Source organism: Lolium perenne, chromosome 3 (assembly GCF_019359855.2).
Source record: "Lolium perenne isolate Kyuss_39 chromosome 3, Kyuss_2.0, whole genome shotgun sequence".
NCBI lineage: Eukaryota > Viridiplantae > Streptophyta > Magnoliopsida > Poales > Poaceae > Lolium > Lolium perenne.
In genome coordinates, this window is record NC_067246.2 from 280,457,028 (window position 1) to 280,472,421 (window position 15,394).

The 15,394-nt window shown below is 49.0% G+C and overlaps 1 long non-coding RNA gene across 1 annotated transcript; it reads right to left on the reverse strand.

Moving 5' to 3' along the window:
• Positions 1 to 237: 237 nt before the first annotated feature.
• LOC127338680 (uncharacterized) lies at positions 238 to 834 on the reverse strand. The gene is made up of 4 exons (XR_011754279.1): positions 727 to 834; positions 529 to 639; positions 371 to 440; positions 238 to 290 (listed from the first exon to the last, which is right to left on the reverse strand). It is a non-coding gene; the product is annotated as an uncharacterized lncRNA (long non-coding RNA).
• Between the last annotated feature and the right edge of the window lie 14,560 nt (positions 835 to 15,394).

The following is a 15,394-nucleotide window of genomic DNA, read 5'->3' on the forward strand; positions in this document are numbered from 1 at the left end:
CGAAGGAAAAATCCCGCCAATTCCTCGCCTATTGCTATGAAGCGGTCATCGATTGAGAGCTTGTTCCGCTTTCTTGCCAACTATAAAAGAATAAGATACAAATGAATACATGAAACAACTATTACTGAAACTCGGCACAACTTATGATAACAAAACAAATTTGTGAAGATTGTTTTTGTACCTCTTTATTTCTCTCATTATTCGTTCTCTCGTTGACAATTCTGCAAGGGATGAACTCGCAAACGAAGAATCCACGAGAGATCGGTCCCCGGAGGTTGTTGCGGGCATTTCTTTACAAGAATATAATTCAATCAAACAATAGTCAAGTATGATAATTGAAAGGTGTGTGGACCTAGGTAGTACTACTTACTTTCGCACGCCATCGCAGCTTCGGTGGCCATTCACGGGACGTATCTTCCTTGATGAAAGTTTGCCATACGCTGCTCGACAAAAGAAAATGCATAAAAGAGTCATCAATTAGTTCAAAGCAGGAAATTAACGAAACAAACCGATAAGAATTCAAATTACCTTCTGAGCATTAAAAAACAAGACACGTATAGATCCTTTTCTTTGGTTAGTGAGTCCAAGACTTCAACTTCTCCAATTTCCAAATTGATGACGAGAAGAATAAAGTGAAACCTACGCACGTTTCAATATGTAGTCATTAGTTAAAATTTTGACATACGGTGAGCAAAATATAATGTGTTATAAGACAGTAAGACTCACTCGAAGTTGTAAGGCCAAAGTATTAGCTTTTTGTCACGTTGTCGCTTCAAAAACCTTAGCAAAGTCTGCGGTGTATCCTTGTTATAGAGGGGATCATCTATGGTTTTGACATGCATTGTGTTCGGGTCAATGAACCCAATGTACGTGATATCGTCCCTTTTGCATTCGAGCATCTTCGATCTGCATAATATAGCGCACAAAAGATTATAATCTGCAGACAATGAACGACTTCTCAAATTAAATAAATAAATCACTTACGGACAATAGCAACTGATGATTGATTTGTCGAGGGCCCGGAGATTGGATAACTGCAAGAGTTCGGCGAAGTCAACGTTCACACGGTACTCTGGAAGTAGTGCTCTTCCCTAACTCGCACCATGATAGTCTCGATCCCTTCCTTTGAGGCCTTAAGGTACCACGAATGCAAGTTACGCATACATGTTGGTACCTTCCTGAGATTCTCGACCAAATCTTTCCCTTGAACAAACTGATATGCTCGTTCAGCTAAGGCGTAATCAGTTGCGTCTTGTCGAGAACTTTGAACGGTCTTCCCGTCAAACACCTTGAGAGGGGCGACCGATTGAACGGGTTGTTGTCCGAGCTGGTAGACACTGTGTATCCCTTTTATCTGCATGATACCCGATTTAACGGGTTTTGTCGCCTCGATCATCTTGTCATACGACCTTTCAATAGAACGCGCATAGTCAGATGGCGGCGATGGTACAGGGTCATATAGATTGTCAACGGTACGCACAACTTTCTCCCGATCTAGTGTCTTCTCGAAAGGTATCTCTGGCACTTTCGGTGCAAAAAATTTCTTCACCTCGGCCTTAACGGCCTCCGCGTTTTCCTCTGGAGTTTTTTCCCAAGGTAACTTCTCAGGAGGCGGCAGTTGTTTCTCCTTTCTAGCTTTCTTCCTAGGCGGCGTACCGTTCCGCTTAACGGACGCTGTCTTACGCGGAGGATCTCGAGATGGTGGACTCACGCTGGGGTCCCTCTCAGGTAGGTGTGGACTTGGCTGCTCACCAGGATTGCCACCAGGAGGAGTCGATGGCATTTGCTGCTCATGTGTAGGAGTCGGTGGCCTTTGCAAAAGGACGACGTACTTCTTCGGCCATAGGGCGAAACCGTGCTTGACATCGCCCAGTGTCCTCTCATCTTCACCTCTAGGAATATCAAGCTCCACTTTTTCAAACCCCGAAACAACTTCATCCACCCCGACACGAACACAACCAGGTGGAATGGGCATATGATGGTGCATTGCTCCATCTTCACTTGGGTACACATAGCCGACCGCCACCTTAACAGACGCGGTCCTGATTAACATATGTAGCTCGCAATCTGTCTTCTCCGTGACATAATCCACGGGGTAGCTTCCTCCACATCCGTCAAGATGCGAGGAACCGACACTGCTTCTTCGCTGAGATGGGGCAGCATCGGCTTGTGGATCCTGTAGAAACAGCGGCTGATCAGGTGCCCTCTGATTTCTCTCAAGAGCCTCCACCCTAGATAACAACTCCGTTACAATGTCGGCGTCCTTCTTCTTCTTTCGCGAACGGCTTCTATAAGTGTCAGCGCTGTCCGGCCACGCTTCCTTCATGGTGAGACCTGGGCGAGCTCGTACCCGTCCAACATGTTCAGGGTTCCCCAGAGCGAGTGTCAGCTCGTCATTCTCTCGATCGGGAATGTACTCTCCCTTTCTGACCTTTTCAATTGCATCTACAAGCTTCGGTACAATTGCCTCAATTTTTTCCTTCCATTTTCCCTTCGCAACGATCAACCCTGTCTTTGGGTCCAACCCTGCCCCATGAGCGAACAACCAGAACTTGGACCGTTCGGGCCAGTCCCATGTCTGTGGAGTGATTCCATGATCCATCAGTTTATTCTCAAACGCTGTCCACTTCGGAATGGCACTCTTGTAGCCACCTGACCCCAAATGATGCGGAAGTTTCTTCTTTGCAGCATTTTCGGTATTTTTCTTCGATCGGGACACAAACTTAGACGATTTCTTATACTCCTTAAATGCGGCCCAGTGATCTTTTATCTTCACTAGATTATCATCGAATCCTGGATCTTCATTCTTATATTTGTCCCATAAATTTTTCTTGAAGCTCTGGAATTGTATGGCCATCTTCTTCCATGTCCATTCCTTGACTTTATCCTTCTGGCCTTCCGTCATGTCTTCCGGTAGGCTGAACTTTGTCAGTAGCGTTTCCCAAAGAAATTTTTTCATGCTGTCGTTGACATAAGTAGCACCACTCTCCGGGTTCTTCGGCTTATGCCACTCTTGAATGCTGATCGGTACATGGTCCCTAACAATAACTCCGGATTGACTTGTAAATTTGCGGCAAAACTCCTTGGGCTCCACCGGTTCACCATTAGCCTTGAATGCCGTGAGGGCTAACCTTCCCTCGGACTTTATCACACGCGTCGGGCCTCGTTTTGTTCTAACAGACTTGCTCGATGATCCAGAAGGCTAAAAGAAAAAATTATTCGTTAATAAGTGCAATACAAATAAATGAATGCATCTAGGGATGAACACAGACTAATTGATACATAGATATACACCTCGCCGGAGTTTGTGATGGACACTTCATTGTCTTTTCTAACTTGTTCAGACTCAAGTCCCTCGCCAAAATCATTCAGAAAGTCGGCGTACTCGTTGTCATCTCCATCGTCGGGTTCCGGACCACGGGCACTCTCATAGATCAATCGCTGCACCGCTTCTTCCCCCTCCTCATCTCGGACGAAGGTGCCGTCCTCCATACCTCAATGTCACTGCAAAATTAAGAAAGCAATTGTATTTCATTCATCATGTAATGATCATATAACAGATTGCTAGATGGATAACAATTGAAATGAAGAAAGCAAAAAAACCCTAACGGACCGCCACGGCCACGGACACGGTGTTCCCCCTCCTCCTCTCGCTCTTCTCTCTATGTCGCGGCGGCACCGCCACGGACTCGGCACCGCTACAGACCCTAACCCTAACACTCGGCGCTCGTCCTCTCGCTCTTCTCTCTATGTCGCGGCGGCACCACCACAGACTCGGCACCGCTACGGACCCTAACCCTAACACTCGGCGCTCGTCCTCTCGCTCTTCTCTCTATGTAAACCGATTAATAGCGAAACCATAGAGTGCCGGAACACCTAGTGATAATGCAATGGCATCATATTGCTAATCGTTTGCGATTTGCCCATTTTCCATTCTAGTTATTTGAATAGCCATCTAGCATAAGAACAAGAAATCTTGAACAATGACTTGAAATTAATTAAGGGGCTTAAGATAATGTCAGATTCCTGCTAAAAATGTAGCAAACTAAGAACGAGAACACCGCCTACCGCGACGCCATCACGCGCCGTGACGCCATCATCACCGCCTACCGCGACACTCGTATGAGATCCCCACCAACATCCCGGCAAGAACCCTGCAACAAACACGCGAGCGCGCGCATGTGCGCTTCGTTCTCGTCAGTCATGCAGCGCCTCCGCAACCAACTCTGCCGCCCCGCCAACACCGTCGTCATCGTCCTGCTCATGCTCGTCATCAGAAGCAACCCAGCAAGAAACGCGGCCGTCAGGGAAGCCCCAGAAGACGACGACGACGTGGTTGAGGACCTCGTCCGGATTCCGCAGCTGCGCCGGCCTCCCTACGGCAGGGCTGCCTCCACGGCGGGCGTCACCGCGGGCCAGACGGACGGTTCACGGCGCCCGGCGTCCGGCGAGGCGGCCGCGTTCCAGGACGGCGTGTCCAACGGCTCGCAGCACCCGATGCACAGGAGGCACGCCTCGGAGCTGGCCGGCGGCAACGCGCACCACGAGGAGGTCCGGCCCGGACCAGCGCGGCGTGTACAGGGCTCCTCCTCCGCCTCCGTACAGGAGGAACCCCTATGCGGCCAACGGCAACGGCGAGAACGGCGCAACGCGGCGCGCGGGCGTCGGCCATGGCGCCTCTGATGGCCTCCTGGACGCCGGACTTGGCCGCCCGGCGGGCGATGCGCGGCGTGCTCGTGGCCACCTCCTGCACCCCGCCGGCCAGGGCGGTGGCCGGGGCGAGCGGCAGAGTCCCTTGAGGAAGGAAAAGGCGGCGCCAAACCAAGCGCCGTTGATGGCTCCACGGCACATGTCGACGAGGATGTGCTCCGGGTCGGGGAATGGCGGCTGCGCGGATGTCGTGTTCATCCACGGGACCGTGCAGGGGGTGTCGCGCGCGTACCGGGACCGTGCAGTGCCTCGGCGACCTCGCCGCCACCGACTGCGCGGTGTGCCTGGCCGCCTCTCGCACGCGCACCTCGCCGTCGAACACCTTGCGGGCGGCGATGAGGGGTGGCGGAAAAAAGGAGGAGAGGGCCGGGGAGGTACTGCGGGCGGCGGCGGCTGCGTCGGCGGTGGCGGCTGCGTCTGCGGCGGCGGCTTCGTCGGCGGCGTGGGTGCGTCGGCGGCGTGGGTGCGTCGGCGTCGTCGGCGCGTCGGGGCTCGCTGTCGCGCGGGGGAGAAAGAAGAGGATTTGGGGATTTTCGGTCGCCGGCTAAGTCTAAAACAGGGGGATGGGCCTTTAGTACCGGTTGGTACCACCAACCGGTACGAAAGACCTTTCGTACCGGTTGGTGGTACCAACCGGTACTAAAGGGTTTTTTTTTTGTTTTCTTTTTTCTTTTACTGTTTTCTTTTCTTTTGCTGTTTCTTTTTTCTTTTACTATTTTCTTCTTTCTTTTCTGTTTCTTTTTCCTTTTATTTTGTGTTTCTTTTCTTTTCTTCTCATTTTCTATTTCTTTTCATTTTCATTTTCTATTTCTTTTCTTTTCATTTTCTATTTCTTTTCATTTTCTATTTCTTTTCTTTTCATTTTCGTTCCCCTTTCTTTTGTGTTTCTTTTCTTTTATATTTCTTTTCTATTTATTTTGTTTTCTGTTTCTTCTTTCTTTTCTTTTATGTTTTTTTTCTTTTCTTTTGTGTTTCTTTTCTTTTCTTTTTATTTTCTGTTTCTTTTCTTCTCTATTTCTTTTCTATTTCTTTTTCTATTTCCGTTTGTTTTCTTTTCTATTTGTTTTCTATATCCTTTTTTATATTTCTTTTCTATATATTTTCTAATTCTTTTCTATATATTATCTATTTCTATTCTTTACTCTTGCCACGACGCCGTCCGCGCGGGAAACTTTCCAGCCACGTACGACGGAAAAAGGCGGGAAAGAAAGGGCGGGAATGAAATTTTATTACGATTGAACTCGAATTAAAAGTACATAGCTTAACTGAAAATTAAAGATACATGACCAAATTCTACTGGGGAGTCATTCAGTCATACTCCTGCCTAGCCCTGTAGTACTCGCCACTGTAGTCGTCGTAGTCGCCGTCATCATCGTCGCTGGCATCGGGGTCGCGGTACTCGAACGTCGGCGGGTGAGCACGCGTGGGCTGGGACTGAGGGTAGCGCAGGCGGGGGCCACGGTAGGCCATGACGCCCTGGAGAGTCCGGCCGCGCCACCACAGCCGACGGCCGGCCTCGTTGAAGTTCGGAGGAGGCGGGCCGCCCTCCTCGTGCCTGGCAAGCGCCCTCTCACGCCGATTGATGAAGAAGCTTTCCCAAGTCGGGCTGTAGTCGGGATGCCACTGGGGATTCCTCCGCTGCTCTGGCGTGAGCTCGAAGTAGTAGTGGTTCGTGATGGCCATCTCGCGCGCCACACCTAGAGGGACTGGAGGGACCGGTACGCCTCCGACGCTTAGCAACCAGCCGGTCGGGACGCGGTAGCCCGGCGGGCAGGGGTAGTTCGAGGCGCAAAGCGCCTCCGCCTCCCGGGGGGTTAGAGATGCGATGGAAGCCATGGGAGAGAATGATGAGGTTTGCAGATATGAGTCTAGATGTGATATGTAAATGGTGGCCAAGCCTACATATATATAGTGAAAAAATGGCGGGAAGACAGAGGCGGGAACCGGTGGAAAGCGCGGGAAGAAAATAGGCGGGAAGACAGATCGAGGCAAACCTTTAGTACCGGTTGGTGGGTGCAACCGGTACTAAAGCTGTCGGCGGGATAAGGACGCCCTGCTCGATGAGATAAAGTATGTAGCGCACGACGCCCTGTCGGTGGGATAAGGACGCGTGGGTAACCTTTAGTACCGGTTGGTGGGTGCAACCGGTACTAAAGCTGTCGGCAGGATAAGGACGCGTGGGTAACCTTTAGTACCGGTTGGTGGGTGCAACCGGTACTAAAGCTGTCGGCAGGATAAGGACGCCCTGCTCGATGAGATAAAGTATGTAGCGCACGACGCTCTGTCGGTGGGATAAGGACGCGTGGGTAACCTTTAGTACCGGTTCGTGTCTACAACCGGTACTAAAGCTATCGGCGAGATAAGGACGCTCTGCCTATAAAAGGAGCATCGATACACCATGGGAAGCAGCTCAACAAGCCAACATGGATGGAGAGTTTCATCACCATGGATGGAGGAAAGGGTTGGGAAATCTCCGTGGCGGAACTTGTCGAAGATGCCCTTGGTGCACACGCCCTATGGCATCTTCGGAAGTTCCGCCTCGGAAAAATTTCCCTGCAAGCCCGTGGAAGACTCCATCTCCTCTAACAAATGTTGGGGAAAGGGTTGGGAAATCTCCCGTGGCGGAACTTGTCGAAGATGACCTTGGTGCACACGCCCTATGGCATCTTCGGAAGTTCCGCCTCGGAATTTATTTCCTGCAAGCCCGTGGAAGACTCCATCTCCTCTAACAATGTTGCGGAAAGGGTTGGGAAATCTCCGTGGCGGAACTTCTCGAATATGCCCTTGGTGCACATGCCCTATATATGGCATATTCGGAAGTTCCGCCTCGAATTTTTTTTCCTGCAAGCCCGTGGAAGACTCCATCTCCTCTAACAATGTTGCGGAAAGGGTTGGGAAATCTCCCGTGGCGGAACTTCTCGAATATGCCCTTGGTGCACATGCCCTATATATGGCATATTCGGAAGTTCCGCCTCGGAAAAATTTCCCTGCAAGCCCGCGTGACTTAACTAGTAAAACAAGCCAACCATCTCCATTGTTAATATCTTACATACAGTAACATCATTACACAAAAGTGATTTCCATATTGAGATACACAAGTTATGATCCCTATATGTAGCTAGCTAGTCTTCTGAGTTTTCTTCGCTCGTTTCCCTTTCTTCTTACTGCGACGCAACCATGGACAATCTTCATTGTTTAAGATGATGCTTGGGTCAATTTTTACCTTGAAGGGTGGAATATCGTCAAACTTATTATAATCTTCTGACATGTCTGTCTTGTCCTCTACTCCCACGATGTTTCTTTTTCTGAAAGAACTATGTGCCGCTTTGGCTCATCGTATGATGTGTCCTCTTGCCTTTCTTTCCTTTTTTTCGGTTTGCTAGACATATCCTTCACATAAAAAACCTGAGCCACTTCACTGGCTAGGACGAATGGTTCGGTGTCGTACCCAAGATTCTTGAAATCCACTGTAGTCATTCCGCATCGCGGGTCTACTGTACCCGTCTTTCAGGTTGAACCATTTACACCGGAACAAAGGGACCTTGAAATTAGGTCCATAGTCAAGTTCCCATATCTCCTCTATGTACCCATAATATGTGACCTTGTTCCCATTGCCATCTTCTCGCATCAAAGCGGACACCACTGTTTTGGTTGGTGCTCTTTTTGTCTTGGGCGAAAGTGTAAAATGTGTTCCCATTAATCTCGTACCCTTGAAAAGTCGATATAGTAGAAGATGGTTGCTTGGCCAACAAGTACAGCTGCTCGTCATCGGTGACATTCATGAGACGTGTTTGCAACCAACCGCCGAAAGTCTTCATGTGTTCTCCATCAATCCAATCTTCACGTTGCTCCGGGTATTTAGAGCGTAAGATCTCCTTGTGTTCCTCTTTGTACGGAGCCACCAAGATGGAATTAAGTAGAATGTAGTGTGCTTGAGTGAAAGAATGTCCGTCCATACACGTTGCTGATTTCTTTCCTAGCGTGCCTTTTCCACGCAGTCTCCCCTCATAGCGCGATTCAGGAACACCGATCGGCTTAAGGTCAGGAATAAAGTCAACACAAAACTCAATGACCTCCTCTGTTCCATAGCCCTTGGAGATGCTTCCTTACGGCCTAGCACGGTTATGAACGTACTTCTTTAAGACTCCCATGAATCTCTCAAAGGGGAACATGTTGTGTAGAAATACAGGACCGAGAACGCCAATCTCTTCGACCAGGTGAACTAGGAGATGTGTCATAATATTGAAGAAGGATGGTGGGAACACCAACTCGAAGCTGACTAGACATTGGACCACATCCTTCGTAAATTTTGTAGAGTAAGTGGATTGATCACCTTACGAGAAATTGCATTGAGGAACGCACATAGCTTCACAATGGGTACTCGAACATTTTCCGGCAGAAGCCCCCTCAATGCAACCGGAAGTAATTGTGTCATAATCACGTGGCAGTCATGAGACTTTAGGTTTTGAAACTTTTTCTCCGACATGTTTATTATTCCCTTTATATTCGACGAGAAGCCGACGGGACCTTGATGCTACTCAGGACTTCAAAAAGATCTCCTTCTCCTCTTTGGTAAGAGCATAGCTGGCAGGACCTTGATACTTCTCTCGGATTCAGGTTGTTTCCTTCGTGGATACTTTGCTGGTCCTGCCGTGCATCCGGTGTATCTTTTGTCTTCCCATACACGCCCAAGAAGTTTAGCAGGTTCACGCAAAGATTTTTCGTCACGTGCATCACGTCGATTGCGAGTGAACCTCTAAGAATTTCCAGTAGGGTAGCTCCCAAAATATCGACTTCTTCTTCCACATGGGTACGTGTCCGTCAACATCATGCGGAACAGATTGTCCGCCGGGACCCTTTCCAAAGATCACTTCTAAATCCTTGACCATATCATATATAACTTCCCCATTAGGGCGGGTAGGCTTGGTTCGGTTATCTGCCTCACCTCCGAAATGCTTTCCTCTCTTTCTTACGTGATGTTGTTTTGGAAGAAATCGACGATGCCCCAGGTACACATTCTTGTTTCCCAAATAAATACTATCAGTCTCACCTAAACAGTGTGTGCATGCATTGTATCCCTTGTTTGACTGCCCTGAAATGTTACCAAGAGCAGGCCAATCATTGATGGTTACAAATAACAACGCTCGTAGGTTAAATTCCTTTTGTTCGTGCTCATCCCACACAGGTACACCTTCGTCACGCCACAACTCTAAAAGTTCTTCAACCAATGGCCTCAGGTACACATCAATGTCGTTGCCGGGTTGCTTCGGGCCCTGGATGAGCACTGGCATCATAATGAACTTCCGCTTCATGCACAACCAAGGAGGAAGGTTATAGATACATAGAGTCACTGGCCAGGTGCTATGACTGGAGCTACGCTCCCGAAAGGATTAAAGCCATCTGTACTTAGACCAAATCTTAAGTTCCTTGCGTCATCTGAAAATGACTTGAACTCTCTGTCGATTTTTCTCCACTGCGACCCGTCAGCGGGGTGTCTCAGCATCACATCTTTCTTACGGTCCTCTTTGTGCCATCGCAACAACTTGGCATGCTCTTTGTTCTGGAACAAACGTTTCAACCGTGGTATTATAGGAGCATACCACATCACCTTCGCAGGAACCCTCTTCATGGGGTGGACTCGCCCTCAACATAGCCGGGGTCATCTCGCCGGATCTTATACCTCAATGCACTACATACCGGGCATGCATTCAAATTCTCGTACTCCCGCGGTAGAGGATGCGGTCATTGATGCATGCATGTATCTTTTGCACCTCTAATCCTAGAGGGCAGACAACCTTCTTTGCTTCGTACGTGCTAGAGGGCAACACGTTCTCCCCTGGAAGCATCTTCTTTATTATTTTCAGCAACTTTTCAAATCCCTTGTCAGAAGTACCATTCTCTGCCTTCCACTGCAGCAATTCCAGCGTGGTACCCAGCTTTTTCTGACCATTTTCGCAATTTGGGTACAACAGTTTGTTGTGATCCTCTAACATTTTCTCCAACTTCAACCTCTCCTTTTCATTTCCGCAGTTCATCTTCGCATCAAGAATGGCCCGACCCAAATCGTCATCCGGGTCATCAAAAATCGGCTCATCGAAAATGAGCTCTTCTTCAGCTTCATCTTCCCCCATTCTACTACCACCGTCTTCAGTGAATAAGCTGGGATAGTTGTCACTATCCTCTTCTTCTTCGTTGTCTTCCAATATAACTCCTCTTTCTCCGTGCTTGGTCCAACAATTATAGCTGGGCATGAAACCATTCTCCAGCAGGTGGACGTGAAGGGTCTTCGAGGTAGAGTAATCCTTCATATTCTTACAGGAACTACATGGACAATACATGAAACCATTCGACCGCCTGTTTGCCTCAGCCACGTTGAGAAAATAATGCATGCCATTAATGAACTCGGGATGGCACCGGTCACCGTACATCCATTGTCGACTCATCTGCATTTTATATGTATATCAAAAATCATTAAGTACACAACATCATGGATATATGAGTGACCAACTTAATTAATATTCAAGTTCATCACATAAAACTAAGTTATTTTTATAAAAAAGAAGAGGGGCTCACCGAGGTGGTACCGTGCCGGCTAGGGGACGACGCTAGCGATCGACGGCGGTGAGGACGGGGATGATACTAATTAAAACCTACAAAACATACCATAATTTCAGCTCAAATTGCATATAAAAAAATAAAATCACTAACTTAGGCATTTCACCGAACACCTTGCTTGCACTAGAAAAATAGTACGAGTTAAAACTACCAAAGAAATGTGCGAAATTAGGAACGCCGGAAGAAAGGATGATATTGCTAACCCTTGGATAGATGTATGCCCTTAATCTTGTTAAAATGGTGGAGACAAAATAGAGATTTGTTGGAGTGTGAGAGGTGCAAAGAAATTTTGTGTGAGAGGAAGAAGAGAAAAATGAGATGAAGCAGCAGCCAGGGACGGGCTGGCGACCAGTGATATAGGGGGCACCCTTTGGTACCGGTTCGTGTTACGAACCGGTACCAAAGGTCCTGCCCGGGCCCCACGACGCGTCCGAATTTTGGCCGAAGACCTTTCGTACCGGTTCCTAACACGAACCGGTACGAAAGCCCCTCACGAACCGGTACCAGAGCCCCTCGCCCGCCTGAACCTCCAAACCGGTGCAGATGACCCCATTGGTACCGGTTCGTAAGGGAACCGGTACCAATGGCTTAGATGGATGTGAGGTTTTCTACTAGTGCAAGAATCATTTCGTATGGCTGTCCGATGTGCGTGACGTTGGAGGTGATGTACTCCGTGTGGTACATCTCGCGAGTACCGAAGGTTACGGGGAGGAGAACTTATCCCATGGGTGTGGTGGCCCTATCAGGCGCTCGAGCGGCAACTGTATCTTCTCGTAGGTGTCGATGGAGATGACGCTGATACCAGTGTCTCCATCGATCATTGTTTCATTGATTGTGATGTTGTTGATGGTGGGCATGCATGCAGAGGCGGACCAAGAAATTTATCGAAGCCTGGGCGCGCCGCAAGGCCACTAGTTTTTCTGTCAGACATATACAAGCATCCTATGGAGCAAATCATGTTTTCACAATAGTTTTAATGCGGAAACATAGATACAATACATTACGCGTTTAAAACAGCGGTCCCGCCTCCCGGCCCTCTGTCTCTGTCCTCCATGAGCTACCGTCGTCGTCCTTCAGTGTTGGGCGTGGTTGAGGATTAGAAGAATCGCTGAATCGGGGCAGCCGCCGCCGGACGGGAGGGGGTTTCAGTCTTTCAGAGATATGCTAGGTTGGGGAATGGGGAACATGAAATAGTCGAATGGGACACGGGATTGAGTCGCTCCTACCTGCATTGTATTTATCCAGGACGGAATCGTCCGCAACTGCGAGGCACACTGCACAGCCTAAAGCCCTAAACCCATGGCCTCAAGTCCCAGAAGCAAACGTGCCCCATCAAGCCACCGACTGTGCCCCTGATCAGATGCATTTTTCTCTCTATAATCGATCTCGTCCAGGAGGCCAGCAGCAGGGAAGCCTGGCCTGGGCACGCGCCCGGGCTGCAGGGGCGCTGCGTCCGCCTATGCATGCATGCCAATGGTATGACACCCACAAACTTGGTGTTCTTGGGGTGGTCGTCGTGATCGAAGGAGATCCGGTGATTCGACCACTTGAGCTTTGGAGCCTCCGCTCCTAAAGATGCAACAACAATTTCGCAGGAGATTTGCTTGAAGTGACCGAGTGGAGGGGGCGCTTGATTTCTACCGAGATACATCCAACGAACCCCATGGGATCCTGATAGCCTTCGCCATCATCCTCGACGAGATGGTTGTCGGCCTGAGGAGGAGGTTGCTGCTGATGGGCGTCGTCACCTCGCGTAGGGAAGTTGTTCCCGCCGCGGCCGTAACTGCGTCCGCCTCCACGGCCACCTCCGTGGCTGCACTGGTGGAAAAACAGGCTTCGGGTGAGCCCCATAAGTCGCGAAGCTGCAGGAACCGCGACTAATGGTACCTTTAGTCGCGGTTCGGGAGGCGAACCGCGACCAAAGGCCTGGGCCCAGGGCGCTCGGTGGCCAGCCGGTGCACGTGGGGGTCTTTAGTCGCGGTTGGCCAGGCCAACCGCGACTAAAGGTGCCCGAAGGCCTTTAGTCGCGGTTGGCCAGGCCAACCGGGACTAAAGCCCCTCCCCTATATATACCCACGCAGCAGCCAACACTTAGCCATTTGGTGCCATTCTCTTCACAAGCTTCACAAGTGGGTGTTAGGTTTGCTTTTGGTTCCTCTTATGCACATAAGGTGTTTGATGAAATGCCCCAAGAGCATGAAACAAACATGATATGAAGTGTTGGAGCCACACTTGAGCTTTCTCATTTATTTTTTCCTCCTCGATCGCGGTTAGCAACTTGAACCTTTGATGTGTCGTTGATAAAATGTGCATGTGTGTGTAGTTCATTGTTTAATTTATATTGTTTGTAGCTAGTTAGTTTAACAAATGCATGATGGTTAATTATATATTTTATATTATAATAATGCAGATGAATCGACAATGGATGTACGGTAACCGACTCTCCGGCGAGTTCAGTGCGGGTTTGAAAGATTTCCTCGTAGTGGCTAATGCGAACAAGCAGGGGGTTTTGTTATCTCATTCATGTGTTAAATGTAAGAATCAGAATGGTTACTCTTCCTCAAGAGATGTTCACATGCACCTGCTTCGGCACGGTTTCATGCCAAGCTATAATTGTTGGACCAAGCATGGAGAAAGAGGGGTTATAATGGAAGAAGATGAAGAAGGGGATGATTTCATCGATGAAAGCTATCTTGCTCATTTCGGTGATACTTTCATGGAGGATGCTGAAGGTGAAGGGGAAGGTGAAGAAGAGGCACGTGATGATCCCGTTGATGATCTTGGTCGGACCATTGCTGATGCACGGAGACGCTGCGAAACTGAAAAAGAGAGGGAGAATTTGGATCGCATGTTAGAGGATCACAGGAAGGCGCTGTACCCCGGATGCGATGATGGTCTAAAAAAGCTGGGCTGCACTGCTGGATTTGCTGAGATGGAAGGCACAGGCAGGTGTAGCTGACTCGGCATTTGAAAACTTGCTGAAAATGTTGAAGAATATGTTTCCAAAGAATAACGAGTTGCCCGCCACTACGTACGAAGCAAAGAAGGTTGTCTGCCCTCTAGGTTTAGAGGTTCTGAAGATACATGCATGCATCAACGACTGCATCCTCTACCGCGGTGAATACGAGAATTTGAATGAATGCCCGGTATGCACTGCATTGCGTTATAAGATCAGAGGCGATGACCCTGGTGACGACGATGTTGAGGGCCAGAAACCCAGGAAGAGGGTTCCCGCCAAGGTGATGTGGTATGCTCCTATAATACCACGGTTGAAACGTCTGTTCAGGAACAAAGAGCATGCCAAGTTGTTGCGATGGCACAAAGAGGACCGTAAGTCGGACGGGGAGTTGAGACACCCCGCAGATGGAACGCAATGGAGAAAGATCGACAGAGAGTTCAAAGATTTTGCAGCTGACGCAAGGAACATAAGATTTGGTCTAAGTACGGATGGCATGAATCCTTTTGGCGAGCAGAGCTCCAGCCATAGTACACTGGCCCGTGACTCTATGCATCTACAACCTTCCTCCTTGGTTGTGCATGAAGCGGAAGTTCATTATGATGCCAGTGCTCATCCAAGGTCCGAAGCAACCCGGCAACGACATCGATGTGTACCTAAGGCCATTAGTTGATGAACTTTTACAGCTGTGGGGCAGACCTGGTGTCCGTGTGTGGGATGAGCACAAAGAAGAGGAATTTGACCTACGAGCGTTGCTTTTCGTAACCATCAACGATTGGCCTGCTCTTAGTAACCTTTCGGGACTGTCAAATAAGGGATACAATGCATGCATGCACTGCTTACATGAGACTGAAAGTGTACATTTGCCAAATTGTAAGAAGAACGTGTACCTTGGGCATCGTCGATTTCTTCCGAAAGGTCATCCATGAAGAATGTCTGGCAAGCCTTACAACGGCAAGGCAGATCACCGGCCGAAGCCTGCGGAACACACTTGGTGCTGAGGTATTTGATATGGTCAAGGATTTGAAAGTCATCTTTGGAAAGGGTCTGGCGGACAATCGGTTCCGAAGGGAGCCGACGGGCACGTAGCCATGTGGAAGAAGAAATCTATAT